At 46.9% G+C, this 19,331-nt stretch overlaps 1 pseudogene; it reads left to right on the top strand.

The window, feature by feature from the left end:
• The first annotated feature begins 17,374 nt into the window (after positions 1 to 17,374).
• Positions 17,375 to 18,120, top strand: LOC101567656 (annotated as a pseudogene).
• Positions 18,121 to 19,331: the final 1,211 nt, after the last annotated feature.

The raw sequence follows: 19,331 nt of genomic DNA, 5'->3' as shown, positions 1-19,331 counted from the left end.
CCCGGGCGGGGACAGAGAGCGCCTGCAACCCTGCAGTTGTCGCGCCCCTTCTGCGCCGTCCCCTGGGTCGCCCGCTAGGGTGAAATTCAGCGTGACTTCTGCGGGGTCAGCGCAGCGCCAAGAGGGCAAAAGTTTGTAACCCGCGGCTGTGGCTCTACAGTGGAGGGTGTGAGTGTGACAGAGAGGGGTGAAGAAGCAAGGTGGTAGGCAAATGGTGGGTGAGGACAGGGAGGCTGGCCGCAGGAGTCGGCAGGACGGGGATCCCTGCATGGAGGGAGAATCCTGCCCGCCAGGCTCCACGCCCCTGTCCCGGTGCCCCGGGGGGAGGTGTTTGTTCTTTACGTCTGGCCGGCGTGTTGAACGGGAGCGAATGGCAAGAGAAGGGTACCACCTAGCCATTCCTCCTCAAATGTGAACCGTAGTTCTGTGTCTTTCAAAGAATAGTTCCTAGATGAGATCATTACAGGTGTGGAGCAAGCACCTGTCCGAAGAATTAATCAAGGCCCCAGGATCAGTATGCAGTGACAGTCGTGGGCACAGACCAGGAAGACAGACCTCCACAGAGGTCAGGTAAAAAGTTACTTAAGTAGGGCCTGAGGAGCTGGTTTGGTGAGAGGAGCCAAGAAACTTCTAGAACCAGCTTCCTTAGACTAGCCTATCTTTGGTTGTCTTCTCTGTTACCCTGGCGTTAGTTAAAATGCCAGTTCATATGCTGCGGCGGGGACAGCCAATGCTAGCAGAGTTACTTTGTTCCTAATAAAATTAATGACTTCATTTCCTCTTCGTTTCCTTTTTTAGTTGTACAATAAAGTGCTTTTTATGCAGAGAATTGACTTTTTCTCCAGCACATCATCTGTGAGGCTGCTGTTGTCCTTGGAGATGTGTTTTGTCCACCCCGCCTTTCTCCGTTCTGCTGGAAACCTCACCACTGCCCTTCATTAGGGGAATTCTCTCTCTCCTCCCTGCCCACCATGTGAGAGATGGTGGTGAATGCCCACTTTCCATGGATGGACCAGGGGGTGGGCCCATCTTTCAGGCCCTGCAGCCCACTGTGGATACCCTCAGAGAAGCCTGCAAGGAAAGAAGGTTGGCTCCTCTGGAGAGGAAGCTGGGGGACTATAAGTTGCCACACCCTCTGCCTTATCAAAGAAGCTATTGTACAATAAAAAAAAGAGCAGACATAGAGAAGGTTTATACCAGGGGACTGGGATCTGTTATCTCCGTTCATCCCAGAGACCAGCTGTGTCCTAATCTTTACTGGGATGTGCTCAGTGAAGTCCCATTTTAACATTTCCAGCAGTTTGGTTTCTGTACCTGCAACCAAAAGAATCTTCTCAACTTTAATCTAAGAATGACTTACAGCTAGTTCTGGTTTGTGTTTGGCGGGCCACATATTTGCAAACCCTAAGATGAGAAGCATGTAAACTTTCTGGCCAATGACAAACTTTAACACAAGTATCAAGGACAGAGACCGTCTTTGATTCAGGTCCCCATGCCACTTACATGTGTGACTTTTCCTGCAAGCACCCACACTCTCTGCATGACTGTGGGGTAGGTTTGACCCACATATGTCATCCAAGACAGACAAGGAGTGAATGGCCACAGGAGTGGCCAGTGGAAGAAAATTGAGCAAATATCCAAGCTTCTTCCTGAGCCATGACAACTCCAAAGTGGACTCCAATCAGTCTCCTAGAGGTTTGAGTTCCACTTGCCCCCAGCCAGTGACCTGCTTATTAGTGCATGGTGGGGCCCTTCTGTGTACTCAGTCACAAAAGCAAATGAGACAGGCTGGTAGGACATTCTGCAACTGTCCTAGAATCCTCAGTTTCGTGGTTAAGCGCCTGGTCACTGGCTTTGCATCCCAGATGTGCCCTCTGTTTCCGAGGTCACGTTTCTCAGCCTCTCTGCACTCAATACTGTGCCTTCCACATTGTTTTTTTCTTTTCTTTCCTTTTTTTTTTAAATTAGCATAATGATGGCTCCTACTTCATAAGGTTATTTGGAAGATTGGACAAGGTTTCTTAAGGTCTGAAGATGGAGCCAAAAGGGCAGGGTGAGCCTGCTAAGATATGTGATGGCTTGTGCTCGACATAATGCTTAAATTTTGAAAATGTATTAGAATGTATTTAAAAATGGAAACGATATATCATTTTTAATCCCCCTCTTAATAGTCCCACTCCAGACACTCTTCTTCTGTCACTCTTGCCACTTTCTGAAGCAGTTCTGGAAGCTTCTTTTGAGCCTTTATGAGATGGAGCCAAAGCCCTGTGAGTGCTGCTGAGCACCATCTAATGGAAAAGCAAGTCGGTAAAAACAAACAAACAAACAACAACAACAAAAAACATGTGGTGTCCCCTTGTCCACCTTATTCAGTAGTTCTGGCACGGTGAGACTTCCGGCTCTTCCCAGAAGTCAAAATGACCAGGAAAGGCAAACAGTTTGAATTGATTTGGGACATTGGAGGGGTTGTAGCAGCACATCTAAAGATGCTCATCAAAGAGGACTCCAGGACAGCGTCAGAAGTGGAAAGAATGATGGGTAAGCGCATTCAAAGTAAGAGGGAGTGTGTTGAGCAAGATCAATGGCAATGTGTCTTTTACTGTAATGCATTTTTGAAAAACTGCAAACATCCCATAGTACTTTTTAAAAATTGCACCGTATGTGTACACTCTCTCTTGGTTACAAGGAGAGTCACAGCAATTCTTTAGCTTCAAAGTAAATTAGAATGGAATTTCAGAACAGCTTAAAGAGCTTAGCTAGGCCTCCCCAGAGACAACAGTGCTTCAGACCTCCTGGTCAGGTGGCGTTCTACCCCTGGCCTCACTGTACTCACCTGTGGTGGTGACAACTGGGGGTCAACTTGTAACACCCAGCTGAACTGAACCAGTGGGATGCTGCGTGTGTGGGACCAACCTGAGGATTGCTGCTGGCAGTGTAAGAGGCAGAAGTAGAGAGAAGAAGGGAGGCTGTTGGGAGCTGGGAACTGCTGGTTCTCTCAGGCTGTTCTGTTGGAGGACCTTGTCATGCTGGCTTTCCTGATGAACTTGGCCATTCTCATTAGAGGAGGAACTTGGGACCTTATCACTGAGAATGGCTACAGTTCACTTTCGGGGTGCTCTGGTCCTCTCCTTGAGCATTGCCTCCTGGCTCTGGAGGGGAAGATGGTGCACTGCTCAGCCTCCTGGAAGAAGCTTGTCATGGTGGCTTTCCTGATGGGAACTCAGCTTTTCCCATCATCAGAGGAGCTCGAGGCCTCACTGTTGCCGAGGAGGTGTGGTACATTTCAGGGGAGCTTTGCTTCTTCCCTTGAGCGTTGCTTCCTGGCTCCAGGGCAGATCCCTCGGCCTGCTAGCACAGACCCTTCATCCTGCTTGCATAGACTTTCTAGCTTCCACCACTGACCTTTGGGCCTTTCCAGTGCAGATCCATGAGGCAGGCCTGCATGAGGCATTGCTCTGGGCTCTAGGCCTCCAGTTGGACTCGTGGGAGGCATTGTTATAGGCTCTAGGTCTTCAGCTGGACTCATGCAGGATATCGCTGTGGCATATGACTCCAGCAGGATATGACTCCAACACTCAGCTGGAGTCTTTAGTCTTCAGTGTGTGGACAGATTTCCTGCATTCCCTTTTTGTATATGATTGTTTTGATGACTATTATAAATAATCTTACAAAATATGTGTCCTGTATTGTGTTGTTCCCTTTGCAAAACCTGGAAACTAGAACATCACCCATGTCTTCAAATACTTGTACTTTGTCACGGTTATTTGACCAATAAGCAAGAACTAACCATAACCAAGATTTCCCAGACTTCATGGAAACCTGCTATGTTTAGCCACAATAGTTCCCACCATTTCCCAGTTTAACAAGCTAGACATGAGCGGGACTTCTGTTTCTGCCTTCTTAAAATGTGGAGATCATACCACATTGCTCCAGGCCGTCCAGCCTTGGCAATCTCAAGTTTATATTTAGAATGTGAGTGGATACACTCAGAATTTGGCCCCACCTCAGGCTGGCTGTGTCCCGCAGAGTGCCAGAGATGCAGTTTGTGATAGGGCTGCCCAGGGCTCTGAGGCCAGCTCCACTCATGCTGATCCAGGCATGAAGAATTTCTCCATGCAAGCTCTGGTATTTATGTAAATCTAAAATCACAGGTAGCATAGAATAAGATTCCCAAAGAAGCTCACACTGTTGCCAAGTTCTGACCAAGTTGCCTCTGTGGAAATAACATCTCTGGCTAAAAATGTGTGTGTGTTGTATGATTGTCGTATTTCTAACAGGTGGTGAACTTATTACACCCAGCTGAATTAAACTAGCATGGTGCTGAGTGCGTTTGTAGTATGTGGTTCTTGGGTGATTCATTATTAAACACTATAATGAAACGTGTCCTGTACTATACTGTTCACCTTGCGAAAACCCCAAACCATGGCAGTGATTTATCAAACCCATGAGAACTAAGTATTGAGTTAAGTATTGAACATGATGCTTGTGTAAGATTCCCTGGGGCTCTGCTATAGCTGGTGGCCAGCCAGGCCCTCTGATATACAATCCTTAGAATGAGCCATCTTTTATTCTTCCTTCAAAACAAAGCCCTTGGGGCAGGGGAGATGGCTCAGTAGAATAAGCATTTCCCTGGCAAGTGTAAGGGCCTGAGTTCAATTCCCAGTTCTGAAAAAAAAAAAAAAAAAAAGACAAAAAACCAAAGCCCTTACCATCAATTGACCCACAGATACTACTAAACACTATTCACACTACCCATGTTAGTAATTCCAGCATCCCCCACCTATCCACAGTAGTGTTGATTTTCCTGAGACCAAGTCACCCTGAACCAGGTGGATGAAAGTTGTAGGTCTGGTTTTACATGCCTAACAAGTCAAATGTTCTGCATCAGCTTCAGTTTCCTCCCTTCTCAAATGAAAAGGAGATCTATAAGATCTGCGCACTTCTTCTGTAGTCCAGGTGTACTATCTAAATCTTGTTTCCAGTGCCGGCCAAATAGCTCAGTGGATTAAAGCACCTGCAGGCAGGTGCAGAGACCAGGGGTTCAATCCCCAGGTCTGCCATGCCAGCCCTGTCCCCCTGGGGCGCACTGAGACTGCGAATGAGACTGGGTATGGTAGCACATGCCTGCAATCCCAGTTTTTGGGAGGTTGTAAACAGGCAGATCACTATGAGTCCATTCTAGTAGTGAGACCCTGAGCACTCTGTAGACCCTTCCCTAAAATACAAAAAAACCCAAAAAAGTTTCTATGAAATTTCCTGGGTTCTTACTAGAGCTGATTCAAGTACATGTGAATCATAACATTCTTCTCTCTTTTTCCAAAACTCGAACTGATTTCTGTCTCTGACCTCCCAATAGGCTGGGTTGCAAAAGCTCCATCTAAATCAACTAAGGGTTTTTCTTCTGCATGGGCTCCCCCAAGCTGTGCAAAAGCTCTTCGAACCTTCAGAAATGCAAGACATCAGGGTGGGCTGGAGACGGGATGTGGACATTGCTTCAAGACATTGTCACCCTCACGCGGTCACCTTCGGAGACACTCCTTATTAACACAGTTCCCTGAGTAGACAGCCTCATTCCCATCCTAAATTAGCTGCCAGTGACCCTTTCCACTTGCCGAGGCCACGTGGAATGCTTTCAGGCCCTCTGTGGTGCAGAAACCATGAGGCAGGGTAAAGCTCTGGCTGTCAGCGCTCAGCACACAGACCTTTTCTCTCCTGAGATCTATTTCTGGGGGCCCCAAATCTAGGGGTAGGGTCAGGCTGCTTCCTTGAGGCTCTGACTTTCTTTAGAGTGCATCAGTGTTGTCCCTGTAACCACTGCTTCCTGCCCATCCTGTCTGCCAAACCAGGTTTGACCAGCTGCATGGAGAGGGGGCAACACTGAAGAGTCCAGGATGGAGCTGTAGACGCAGAATGGTCCTGGGTTTCATTATTCAAAAATAATGTTGGGGCCGGGGAGATAGCTCAGGAGAATAAGCACTTGCCTGGCAAGGGCGCAAGGGACTGAGTTCAATCCCCGATTCCACCAAAAACCAAAAAACCAAAAAAAAGAAAGAAAGAAAGAAAGAAAGAAAGAAAGAAAGAAAGAAAGAAAGAAAGAGAAAAATGTTGCCAGTAATGTAGCTCTGAGTTGAGGGTGGGAGCTGTACTGGCTGTGCTAAGGGGCCTGTCTGGGAACGCTAAGAATTCTCAAGGAACCTGCTCTCCTCCCAGAAGGGCTAACAAATGTTTGAGCTGGAGCCAGTTTTCTCTGGTATGTGGAAATGCAGGGGATTCTCAGAAGTTGCTGTTAATTTCAGAACTCCAGTGTGCAAAAATACCTCCGGCTGCTTTCAACCTCCTGGGAAGTTAACAGGAGGAAGAAAGGGCGATCGAAGCCTTCTTAGAGTTTGCTGCCAAGATTAAATTCTCTGCGCATCCTACTGAGCTGCCTAAGGAAAACTCAGGAGCACTTGAGCAAATCCCTCCGGGATTCTGAATTTTTCCTGAGGAGAGCAGCGCAGTCTCTGCTGCGCTAACTCCCTGCAGCAATCAAGAGCTCACTTGTGACCTTGCAGAACCTACGCGGCCCCTTAAAGTGATCCAAACTCAGCGATCCGAGTCACGGGACCACGAGCTGGGCAGAGCCTCGCGCTGGCTGGAGGAAGAGCTCTGCACAGCCGGGCATCTCTAGATAGTTGCTCTAGGGGCCGGGAAGGTAGCTCAGCAGAATAAGCGCTTGGCTGGCAAGCACAGGGGCCTGAGCTCAATCCCTGGTTCCGCAAAAAAAAAAAAAAAAAAAAAAAAGATAGTTGGTCTAAGTAGAAAAGAGGGGATGTTCTCCAACTAGGAAAATTTACTTATTTTCCACTCTTCCTGAGTGGTGGGAAGATAAACATTTTATGGGAAAGTCTATCCAAAAAAAGAGAACCCAGAGCTAACCTAGAAGCTGAAGAATATTTGATAAAGGGAAGAGAGCCCAGAAAGCCCGGTGACCACTGTGTGGGGGCCAGTCTGGCTCTGCAGGAACCTAAACACATGCAGTCCCCTTTTCTGAAGTCACAGGGTCCTGGAGGCCAAGTGTAAATAGTAACTACAAGGAGGAAGGATCTGGTGAGCTCTTGAGCACTTGGGTAAAAGTCCCATTATTGAAGGAGGCAACTTATCTCATGTAGCCCCGAGGTGTGAGGGGTGAGAGTTTCAAATCCTAGCTCCAGCACTTTGTAGGACAAATTGCTTATTCTTTCTTTGTGCTTCAGTTTTGTCATCAAAAAATAGCCATAGTGTAGCACTTCTCCCCATAGGGATGTCTTTGAGGTTAAATAGAGTCAGCTACATACTATTGACAATCTGTGCTGGTAGGCAGTGTTTTGACTGTTAACTATTCCTGTTGTCTTTATGCGTACCAAGAGAGTCTTTCCTTGAAGATGGATCAAAGATGTGTAAAGATTAAGAGGAAAAGGAAATAGCTAGATGGGGGCAGACACAGGGATCCGGTTCATTCGAAAATACTTCTGCACCATACTTGTTCGCTTGCAAGGGCTGGAATCCAGCGAAGACCTCAGCTTAAGCTGACAGTGGTGAGTGATGAACAGGAGAACAAGAGCCACGTCTTGTACTTGAGGTAGGTGGACCACAGAGAGTGGAGCCTAGAAGATGGTGAGGGGGGCTGGGCAAAGGCTTGATGCTGCCAGCTGGTCTGTCTTCCTTGAGAAGAACTTCTGCTCTAGGGATAACAGGGGATCAAGTTCTGAAAAGAAAAGGGGGCACCTCTGGGCGTTGGGACCATGTGCGACTTCTCAAGCTGACTCAGTTTACCCCCATCTCCTACACATCCTCTCTGCCCCCCTGTGTTAGTGTCTCTTCTTCCATCTTTTTTTTGAGCTCATGGGTGTTTTAGGAATTGTGAAGACCATTTTTGCTGTGGATAAAATAAACTAGGCCATCACTTCATCTCCTCATTGGTGATTCCCCAGGGAGCTAAGTCCTCATTGGATACCAACAGAAGGAATAGTGAGCTTCCCCCCAGAGCACAGGCCAGGGTGGTTCTCTCTGCTGATGACCAAGGAGCTCTCAGGCTGAGACTCAGGGCCCAGGCCACTCCTCCACCCTTGCCTAGGACCAACACCTGGCAGGAGAGCTTTGGCCAAGTTCTTCAGAATTCACTCGGCAGATTTCCTAACCCCCCCCCCTTTTTTAAAAATTCTATTCTCCCTCTATCTTTTGTCAATCTTCTCCCTCATCTGTCATAATGTCTTTGGATCTCCCCTCCACAGTCTGCGGTATGTTTGTTTACTGTCTCACAGAAGGATGCAGCTGGGGAAAATGAAGATAGAGCCCCCAAATTATGGTAGCTTTTGCACTCCATGAAGTATCAGTTCTATGAGAATGGGATTCGAGACACTGCCTTGTTCACTTCTGTCTTCACTGAGATAAAATACCCAAGGCCTGCCACTGAAAGTGCAAGAGATTTATTGTGGCTCACAGTTCACTGAGATTTCAAGCTGTAGTTGGTTGTCTCCAAGGCAGAATTGCATGGTGGAAGGAAAGCTGTTCTGTTCATGGAATCCAAGGAGGGAGAGGAAGAGGGAGAGAGGGAGAGAGGGAGGGAGAGAGAGACAGAGAGAGAGACAGAGAGAGAGACAGAGAGAGACAGAGAGACAGAGACAGAGAGACAGAGACAGAGACAGAGACAGAGACAGAGAGAGTCAGAGAAAGAGGAAGAGGAAGGAGATAATGGGGAAGGAGCTGCGCCTGGCCTGAGTTTTCCCACTTTTTAAGTCAACAGCTCAAATCAAGGATTTGGCATTTAGAAACCTCTGGAATTTTGATTTCAGCTTATCCAGGGATAGGTCATGCGGTGTCAGCGCACTAGAAGGCTGGTGTATATTCAGAGAGAGAACAAGACCCAGAAAGGGCAGGACCTCTGAAGTACAGAAAGAAACAAGTTTCAGGGAGTGGCTGTCCCCAAGATGATCCTGGAAAGGGCTCACTGTAAGTCCCTGACAATAGTAACTCCTCCAGAACTTTTTGTTCAGGAGACAAGGACAGAAGTCAGTTGGACATGAGTTCACAAGGGAGTAGAGAGGTCCTGGCAACTGACAGCATGTTATACCTTTGAGAAATTCAACTTAAAAAAAAATCTTCATGTCTCATCTGGCAATCATTCTTGTTTTGCTGTCAATGATATACACCTCATCACTGAGGAAGTGTAAACAACTTTTATATCACATAACTCGATGCAATTATAGAGATCAAAGCTCCATCAGCGCTTCAAAAGATTTGTTCAGCAAAATGAGCAGACTTGGCTTACAGGAGCTGAGGTCTCTCTCAGCTCTGACAATCCAAGATACAGTGAACCTTTGGACCATCTCGAATGGACATTTACAGAGCCCCTTCCGTAATCCTAACACATACAGAGACGGGCTCCTGCGTTTGCCACAGTGGAATTTTTATAATCTTCCCATGACTGGCAAATCCTCTGCTTCCAAACGCCTTGTCTCCTACTTGGCTTTGCCTAGAATCATCGTCCCACGGGCTGTGACAGAAAGCCACCCACCAAGCAATGAAGGTCTCTTTTAGTGAGCTCTCAGTGGTGAGCTGCTCCCCACAAACCTACCCACAAGATTCGTATGGAGTCAGGCCCCACACAGAAGCCAGAGCCTGAGCCCCAAAGCTCCAAGGAAGCTTATGGCCACTTAATATGTGAACTTCTCCTCAACTGCAAAACCAGAGACTGCCTGTCCCACCCTTCCCCCCTGAGCAGCCTTGGGACACAGACATAATATCCACAGGCACCAGGCTTATTACGGGAGAAACGTTTCTGCTGAACTCGTATGTCTAGTACAAGGCTGCTTTCTGGCAATCCCAGTTTAAGAAGAAAATGTAAGAACCCACAGGAAACTATTATGGGCTGTCCTGGGACTACAAAATTGATTTAAAATTGTGGAACTCTGCTTTCCAAAGAGCCATTTACTGCTGTTTTCCTTCCCCCTTATGCAGTTTGCATAAATGACTCAACATGACCTTCGCCCTGTAATTGGGTGAGACGTGAAGCGAAAACACACTGAAGAGACTCCTTGGGCAAGCAGCCGCTCCAGATCCATCTCTGAGTGGTTCTTTAATTTCTTTTCTTAAATTTTTAATAGGACTATATTAAATATTTGCTTCTGAATGGCACCTGGGGAAGAAACTAACGAATATCTAAACTCAGGAATTGAAGACATCAGAGGGTTTGTGAATTGTGTTTATATTTAAACAGTATGAAAAATGTTGACAGTTTGCATTCATAATTATTTCATGGGACGACATTATCAATATTTTCTTCATTTCCCCATAAGCCTATCTAGGAAACTTTTATTACTAGAATTGGAAAGCTTCGAATTATAGAAGCTATTCTTTTTAATGAGAAAGACGTATTGTTTCATTTATCTAAGTGTTTAAAAAAATTTTTTTAATCTTTCATTTATTATTTTGGTACAGGATCTCTACACACCTTGGACTTGTAGTGATCCTCCCGTCTCAGCCTCCCCAGCTCTGGGATTATAGGCATATGCCCAGTTTCAGGTTGGCCTGGCATGCGGTACCGGGGATCAAAAACCTGGGTCTTTGTGCTTGCCAGGCAGGCGCTTAGACCACTAAGCTATCTCTCCCTATCTGCTTTTAAGTCAGAACTGAAGAGCCTCAAGGCTTATTTTCCACAGCCCCTTCTCAGCCCACTAGTTTAAGATTTTGTGTCTCTCTGGCGCCATCTGCAGGAAGGAGAAACAGCCAAGCACTGTGCATTTTTAAGTGAGGATTTCTCCTGAAGTTGTGGTGGAGTGTCTACAGGAAAGATGACAGGTGAGCAACCTAAGAAAGGCACCGGGAGAACAGCAGGTGCAGATGTGCGCGTAGCCCCTGCTAGGGGCTGAGGAGCCAAAGGTGCCCATTGGTCATGTTCCACACGCTGGAGGCCTCAGGGAAGGTCGAGGAAGAGCTAGAGACCCGCAGTGGTTATGGTCATGTTGAGGACGAGCTGACCTTGATAGAAGCAGCTCAACTGGTTCAGTGGAGGCAGAAACAACACTGCCCAGAGAGTGGATGGGACACAAAGAAGAGGTGACCTCATGTGCAGATGCGGCTTCAGAGTCTGGGTTAGATGAATAGAAGTAAAGTTAGATTGTAGTAAAGATGTTTATAAAACCAGGAAAGAGATGCTTTGGATTGGAGCATGTCTCAGTGAATTTTCTCTCATTGCTGAGACAAAACATCTGACACCCAAAATTAAGGAATGAAAGGTTTGTTTAGTTCACAGTTTGTGGAGGTTTCAATCCATACTCAGCTGGCTCCAAGGCAGAGTGACACAGGGCAGAGGGCAGCAGTTCATGGCAGCAGAAAACAGCAAAACAGCAAGAGCAAAAGGAAGGAGTAGCACCAACAATGGCAACAGAGAGCAAGTCTGTCTCCCTTATGTTGCATTCAGGCTAGCTGCCCCAGGCTGGGTACAGCACTCGTATCCATAATCCCAGAAGCATTTACACCCATAATCCCAGCAGCACTCACACCTATAATCCCAGCAGCATTTATATCCATAATCCCAGCAATACTCACACCCATAATCCCAGCACTGAATCAGGAATTAATCACAAACTCTAGAGGTCCACTCCACAACTGCATGGGACTTTGGGGTACAACTAGACACAAATCATAACAGAGCATGCTTGGGGAAAAATAGGGAGAGAGAAAGGAAGAAGAAAGAAAAGGTGGGGAAGGGAGGAGCGGGAAGGAGCCGGCAAGGTGAGGCCAGGAGAGGAAGAGAAGAGCGTGTAATCCAACAGAAGTGGACACTTACCTGCCCTAGAGAGGAGACAAGGATGAACCTGGGCAGGGGGTACATTTACAAGGCAGAGTACAGGAGAGCAGACTGAGCCGCAGTGTTCTCTATGAAATGAGCTGCAAGGATGCCTGAGTGTAGAGAGTACAATGCGCGCCCGGAAGGCTGGGAATTATCCTAGATTTATCTTCCTTCCCTCTGTTCTGTAAAATTGCTTATGAATTGATGGACCATTACTCCTGGTGCATCCAACACAGTGCTAGCTTATGGTTCTTGTCCTGGTGTAAATATCTGTAGTCCCAGTTGGAACAATTACATAGTGGCCATGTGTGTGTGTGTGTGTGTGTGTGTGCGTGTGTGTGTGCGCACACGCACACACGCACACACACGTGCATGCATGCATCTACAGTCATACTTTTGTATTTCTGGGAGGAGTTTCAGGACCCCTCAGAGTTTTCAAACTTTAAAGGTGCTCAGTCTCTCATGTAAAATGCCTTAACGCTTTCATGTATCCCATCTATACCTTTCCCTATACCTGACTTCCTGCAGCGTATTCTATTGACACATAGTATTTCTATACATTTAAAAGCTACTGTGTAATGTTCCGATTCATGTATGCATTAGTCAGCTCCATATAATAATTATATCCATAACCTTAAACTTATTTCTGGATGTCAAGTGCCTTCAAATTCTTCTGCTTTGAGGTAAATAATGATTACTGTTAATGGTGTTTGTCATACTATGCTGCAGAACACAGGAACTTATTCCTTCTGTTAAATAGTAGAATCATTCCCATTAATCAACCATTTCCCTTGCATCTTCCTCTCCATTTCTACCCAGTCACTGGCGACCACCCTTCTTTTTGACACATGATAATTTTTGAAATCAACATTTTTAGATATGAGGTCATCATGCCAGCTCAGTAGCCAAACATGGCCCAAATTGCCTGCTTCTTTTTGTCTTTTCTGTTGATCTAAATCAAGTCACCCTCCCCTCTGGCTTATATCTCCAGCATTTGGAACAGTGGCTGACACACACTGTGAGGCATCAAATATCTGATGAGCAATGAACTCTATTTCAGAAGATAATACTTGAATTGCAAGTACTCCTTGTATAGCTGGACTCGGATACCTTGAGGAAAATTTAGCCCAAGACACTCCCTTCAGCTAAGATTATCCCAGGATACGTCCATCAAGGCAATCCATACAGAAGTCCCTTGTAGGCACAGGGACAATTGCTAAACTTTTGCAGGAACGGTTGCCAGAACAGTGGGAGGTGATGTTCTGACTGATGCAGGGCAGGGCTGGCACGGCATGTGGTGCTGGGGATCCAACTTCAGTCCCCTGCACCTGCCTTAGCTTGCCTAAGCAGGCACTTTAGACCACCCAAAAATAGTGTAAGTTCTGACTCAAGAGCCTACGCAATGAAGTGAATCTCCCGCTTCTTTTTCTACAAGTAACAGAGTGAGGACTAACAGGTAGGGCTTTCTAAAATCTAAGCCCTTAGTTACCCACACATGAAGGCTTCCACCATGTCCGGCTGCTTGGAGACTGTCCTTCATTAGTAAGTCATCGAAAAAAACAGCCGTGGCTTGCCCTCGGTCTCCCTCGGCTGCATTCTTAAGTCAAGAGATCCTCCCGATGGCTGGTCACTGATCAGTCAGCTGCTTCTCAGAACAGGGCAAGGACGAATTGCAGCCCTCCTCAGGGATCCTGTGTTCCCAAATGACTTTTTCTCAGCTCATCCTCAGACTTATCGCTGAAAGCAGACTTCTTACGCTGTTGCAAGCTGACCTAAGTCCACCTGATCATTCAGCGAAGGTCAGGTTCTTTTTCAGTACACATTGGTTGTTCTAAGAGGGGATGGGGTTAGACATTCCCTTCGCCACAACCTCACCTTTGAATGCAGAACAACAAAAAGGGACAAATTCCACCCAAAATCCCCGTTCAGCCACACAGCCTGGCTGGCAGAAGAGCACTACCCTGCTCCTTGGCCGAGTACCTGAATCTTACATAAAGGACATATCCCAGAGTGAGTGAATGCCTCGCACCTACAAGGCCTATTTTTGCAACCAAGTCAGATAACAAAGTTCTCAGTGAATCCAAAGGCAGCAGAGCCCAAGAAGCTTTAAGCCTGGAAAGCGATTGTTACAGTTCTGGATTTACTAGAGGCTTAAATTTTGTTCACACACACCACTTAATGTCCATCAAAGACAGTGCAAAACTCCCGAGTTCTCCCATTACCATGAAATTCACTGCTTCACATTTCATCTGCCATCCCTCCCACTGACCAACAAAGTCTCTTGGGTTTTATGTCAATAAGTGCCAGAAAATAAGCTCTTGAGGATTAGATTACTATGGAGCATTTTGCGCAGCTAGCCTCTTGAATTTCAACATTCTTCGGATGAAAATTAGAATCAATTTGTACAAGAAAATGACATCTGACACAATTTATGGGGAATGTTTTTATTGTACACATTTAATGTGTATAATATGATGCTTGATTATAAATATGCACAGTGGAGGATCAGTGCAGTCAAGGGGTTTAACCTATGCATTATCCCATAGCTACTTTTCTTTATCCATTTATCTTTGGGCTAAGAGTATCTAACATTTACTGTCTTAATACAAATTATTCATAAATGCAGCATTTCACAGACAACATCACCGCCTACAGCTTCTTGGGTCTGCTTCAACATAATTTCTCTGCTCACTCATAACTAACCTTCTTCTTCCTTATAATGTTAAGCAATTGAGTCTCTCTCTCTCTCTCTCTCTCTCTCTCTCTCTCTCTCTCTCTCTCTCTCTCTCTCTCGTGCATGCATACACAAGCACACACAAATTTTCGATGCATTTCTCTGCTTGGCTTGGACAGGACTAAGAAAACAAGGCCACAGGTCTGTATTTTTAAGAAGATGCTCAATTCTCTGGCTCAGCAAACCTGTAGTTAGTTCATTTGCTCTTCAAGGAGCACTTTGCAGAAACTTTGAGGCAGCACACCTGGAAGGTTCAGACCTTTGCAATGTCCTGCGTGAGTCTGGCTGGAGACCTACAGCCCATGACATTGCCACCCTGAGTCCAACTAGAGGCCTAGAGCCCGTGACAATGTCTCACGCAGGCCTGCTTCATGTATCTGCACTGGGAAGGCCCCAAGGCTGGTGGTGGAAGCTAGAAAGTCTGTGCCAGCGGGATGAAGGATCTGTGCCAGCAGCCGAGGGATCTGCACTGGGGCCAGGGAGCTGTGCTCAGCGTAAGGACTAGAGCTCCCCTGAAAAGTACCACAGTCCTCCTCAGTGACAATGAGGTCCTGAGCTCCTCCAACAATGAGAACAGCTGAGATTTTGTCAGGAAAGCCAGTGTGACAAGCTTCTCCGGGAGCCTGGGGAATGCGTGCACCATCTTGCCTTCCAGGTCCAGGAAGCAATGCTGAAAGCAAGAACCAGAGCTGCCCCAAAGGGAACTGTAGCCATTCTCAGTGACAACATGGTCCTGAGCTCCTTTGATGATGAGAGCAGCCAAGTTCATATCAGGAAAGCCAGTGTGACAAGCTTCTCTGCGAGAACCAGCAGATCCCTTCTTCATCTCCAGTTCTCTTTCTTTCTTTGTTTTTTTTAATTTTATTTATTTATTTGTGGGGGGGGCAGCTCAGCCCACCAGGGGGCAGGCCGGCTGGCATGTGGTGCTGGGGGATTGAACCGCGGTCCCTGTGCTTTGCCAAGCTTGTTCCAAGTAGGTGCTTTAGACCACTGAGCCATCTCGCCAGCCCCTCCAGTTCTCTTTCTGCGTTATTGGCAACAGTCCTCAGGTGGGCTCTCCGCACCCAGCACCATGCTGCTCAGTTCAGTTGGGTACTACAAGTTGACCACGAATTGTCAGTCTACCACATAGCTACGTCCTGAGGACGCCACCAGAAAAGGTCTCCATACCAGAAACAAAGCTTTCTACTATAAACCACAAGCCTCAGCACACCAATAGCAGCATGAAAAGATAAAAGAACAAAATGTCTTCCGAAACTCCCAACTCTCCTGAAGCTGATCCATGGGGTGTTGAGGGGTAAGAAACCGAAATCCACATGCCTGAATGATTTGACATGATATTAAGGGAGATAACTGATCAATAAGGAATTTTGCAAGGTCACAGAGATTATAAATAAAAAGATATTGGGTCAAGTGAGCAAAATGATCAGTGAGTTCTATAGAAGACACTAATAAAAAACTAGCAGAGATAAACAGAACAATGCACAATATGAATTTCCAGCGTAGAAGAAACTTAGAATGCCAGGAATGGTGACATGCCTGTAATCCCAGCACTTGGGAGACTGAGGCAGGAGAATCACTGCAAATTCAAAGCCACTCTGGACAACACAGTGAGATCCTTTCTCAACTCCCCCCAAATCAAGGAGAATTACAGTCCATAGAAAAGCTCCAAATAGAAATTCAGGAAATTAAAAATTCTACTGAAAATATTGGCCGCAGAAATGACAAAATGAAGACAGTGTCAGAACTAGACGATAGGGTTGTTGTTGGCGACCAACAATGAGAGATACCTTAAAAGCAAAAGAACATGAAAAATGAATTCAGTACCTCCTAGACGACACATGGACAATGTAAGATTAATTAGAATTAATTAAAACTCAGAAGATAGCACAAATAGCATAAAAAAGCTGTTTACCAAAATAACAAAACATTCCAAATAGGGAAAAGAAATTTAACATACAGTAAGTGAAGCATATGAGATTCCTGATAGCCATGAACAGAAGAGAACCTCTCTGCAATACATCATAATCAAAATCCCAATAGTTCAACACAAGAACAATATCTTCAAAGTGCTTAGAGAAAAGCGACTAATCACTTATAAAGTTAAACTGATTAGAATCACAGAAACTTCTTGACACAAACTTTAAATGCCACATAAGCTCGGAGTGAAGTCTATGAGCCCTAAAAGACAATAATTTTCTTTTTTGGGGGGTCAGGTGGCTGGCTCAGGCTGCCTTAAGGGCAGGCCTGGTATGGCTTGGCTAGCTGGGGATTGAACCATGGCTCCGTGCGCCTGATTGCGTTTGTCCAAGTGCCACTTTAAACAACCGAGCTCTCCAGCAAGCCCTAGACAACAACTTCCAACTCAGGTTATTATATCCTATAAAACCGCTTTTCAAAATTGATGGAGAAATAAAATTATCTTATGATAAAAACATTAAAGAAATGGAAGACCACCAAAACAGCACTCAAAAAATTCTCAAGCATATCCTGGAAAAACAAGGAAGTTGACAATGATGCAAGTTCTAACAGAGTAAATACACCAATTCGCAGATAAGTAGAAGGGCAAGAAAAGGGAAATACCGCAATGAGAAGAATAAGTCAATACCTGTCAGTAATAATTTTCAATGTTAATAGTCTAAATTCCCTGATCAAAAGACACATATCAGCAGAATGGCTAAAGAAACAAAACCCAACACATTTAACCCAAAAAGAAATTCATAGAATAAAAATAAAATGATGGAAAAGAAAAGTTGATGAGGACAGAACCCAGCCTCAGTCCCCTGGCAGCCAGCTAGCCCGCCACCCAACCGTCTGTCCCTAGAGCCATGGAATGAGCCGGTCTGATCCAGAAGGCCAAGCTGGCAGAGCAGGCCGAGCGCTGTGAGGACACGGCAGCCTTCATGAAGGGCACAGCGGAAAGGGTGACGACCTGTCCTGTGAAGAGCGCAACCTGCTCTGCGTGGCCTGCAAGAACGTGGTGGGCGGCCGGAGGGCTGCTTGGAGAGTTCTGCCCAGCACTGAGCAGAAAAGCACCGAGGAGGGCTCGGAGGAGAAGGGCGGAGAGGACCGGGAGAATGTGGAGGCCGAGCTCCGGGGCGTGTGCGACACTGTGCTGGGCCTCCTGGACTCCCGCCTCATCAAGGAGGCTGCGGAGGCCGAGTGCCGCGTCTGCTACCTGAAGATGAAGGGCGACTACCACCGCTACCTGGCCGAGGTGGCCACCGGTGACGACGAGAAGAGCATCATCGCCTCTGCCCGGGCAGCCTACCGGGAGGCCATGGACGTCCGCAAGAAGAGGCCACCCAGCAACCCCATCCGCCTGGGCCTAGCCTTGAACTTTGCTGTCTTCCACTATGAGATTGCCAACAGCCCGGAGGAGGCCACCTCGCTGGCCAAGACCACTGTTGGCGAGGCCACGGCTGACCTGCATACGCTCAGCGAGGACTCCTACAGAGACGGCACCCTCACCATGCAGCTGCTGAGAGACAACCTGTCGCTGTGGACAGCCGACAACGACAACGACAACGCTGGGGAAGAGGGTGGGGAGGCTCCCAAGGGGCCTCAGAGCTGAGCCTGCCTGCCTCTGCTGCCTGCCCTGCCCGCTCCAGTTCCCAACCACCACTCAGAGGACTTGTACGGAGTGGGAGGCCCGGTCCTTCCCAGACCTTTTCAAGTGCACCACGCCAACCCAGAAAGGCCCCTCCAGGGTCGCAGCCACGCCGAGGCCACGGTGGCCAGGATCACTCTGCATGCACAAGCTTCAGGTCACCCCGCCCACCTCTGCTCCCGGTGCCCCCTCCCAGCCCACCCATTCCTACCTGGGCCACTTTCCCACCCTCACTCCGTGCCTCCCTCTGGCCCCAGCCGCCTCTGGATCTTAGGAACCAAGGAGTGTCCCACCGGGGCTGAGAACAGGACAGTGCGGCAGGAGCTGGAGAAGGGTGTGTGCATGCGTGTGACTGTGGGAGAGAGTGAAAGCGAATCTGCTGGGTGTGACCATGTTTCCTCTCAATGAAGTTCCTCTGTGACACTTTAAAAAACAAGTCAGTGTGGCATAGGCGACTCTTGCATCTGGGGCACCCCAAAGTTAGGACTTTCCTTTGCACACCTGAGGCCTCCTGCAGTGGCTCTGTAGCTGTCATTATGCCACAAAATGAATATGTTGAATTACACTGTAAATGCTATGGGTACTGCTTGGATTACCATGAGAAAAAGAGAAAGAAGAAAAGTTGAGAGGCTCATGAAATTCAAAGAAGGAAAAAAAAGTGGTCTGAAGGCTAAGCTCTACCACAAATAGCACCATGTGGAGAAAATACAAATGAAGGCTATCAGGATGCATGAAAAAAGAAACGCGCACGCGCGCGCGCGCACACACACACACACAGAATGATGAAAAGACTCCCCAAAGAGCAGTACCTGCCTACCTGCTGGACAGTGAGGGACAATCTCATACAAAAGTACTTTCCGACATGATTAAACAAAAACCAAAAGGCAGGAAAATGGGAAATTCCTCTGTCCAAAGTTCGCACCCAAGGAGAAACGGAAATATTAAAAGTTATTTGAACTGGAAAGAGAAAAAAGAAGGCATGGAAGAGGACGGTTACTAAAGTCGGCTTTGTTGGAGATGGCTTTACAAGAAAACTACCTAAATATGAAAGGCTCATTAGGTCAATGGGCTTATGTTTCAAGAAGGCCCATGTAACACGTCCTGAACTGAAAGCCACCTTTCGCCTGCCAATACTTGGTGTGAAAAAGAATCCTTCATCGCCATTGTATATAACT

Source organism: Octodon degus, unplaced genomic scaffold (assembly GCF_000260255.1).
Source record: "Octodon degus isolate 3935 unplaced genomic scaffold, OctDeg1.0 scaffold00001, whole genome shotgun sequence".
In the NCBI taxonomy this organism is placed as follows: Eukaryota; Metazoa; Chordata; class Mammalia; order Rodentia; family Octodontidae; genus Octodon; species Octodon degus.
The sequence above is the reverse complement of the archived record's forward strand: the minus strand, read 5'-3'. Positions and strand labels throughout refer to the sequence as shown.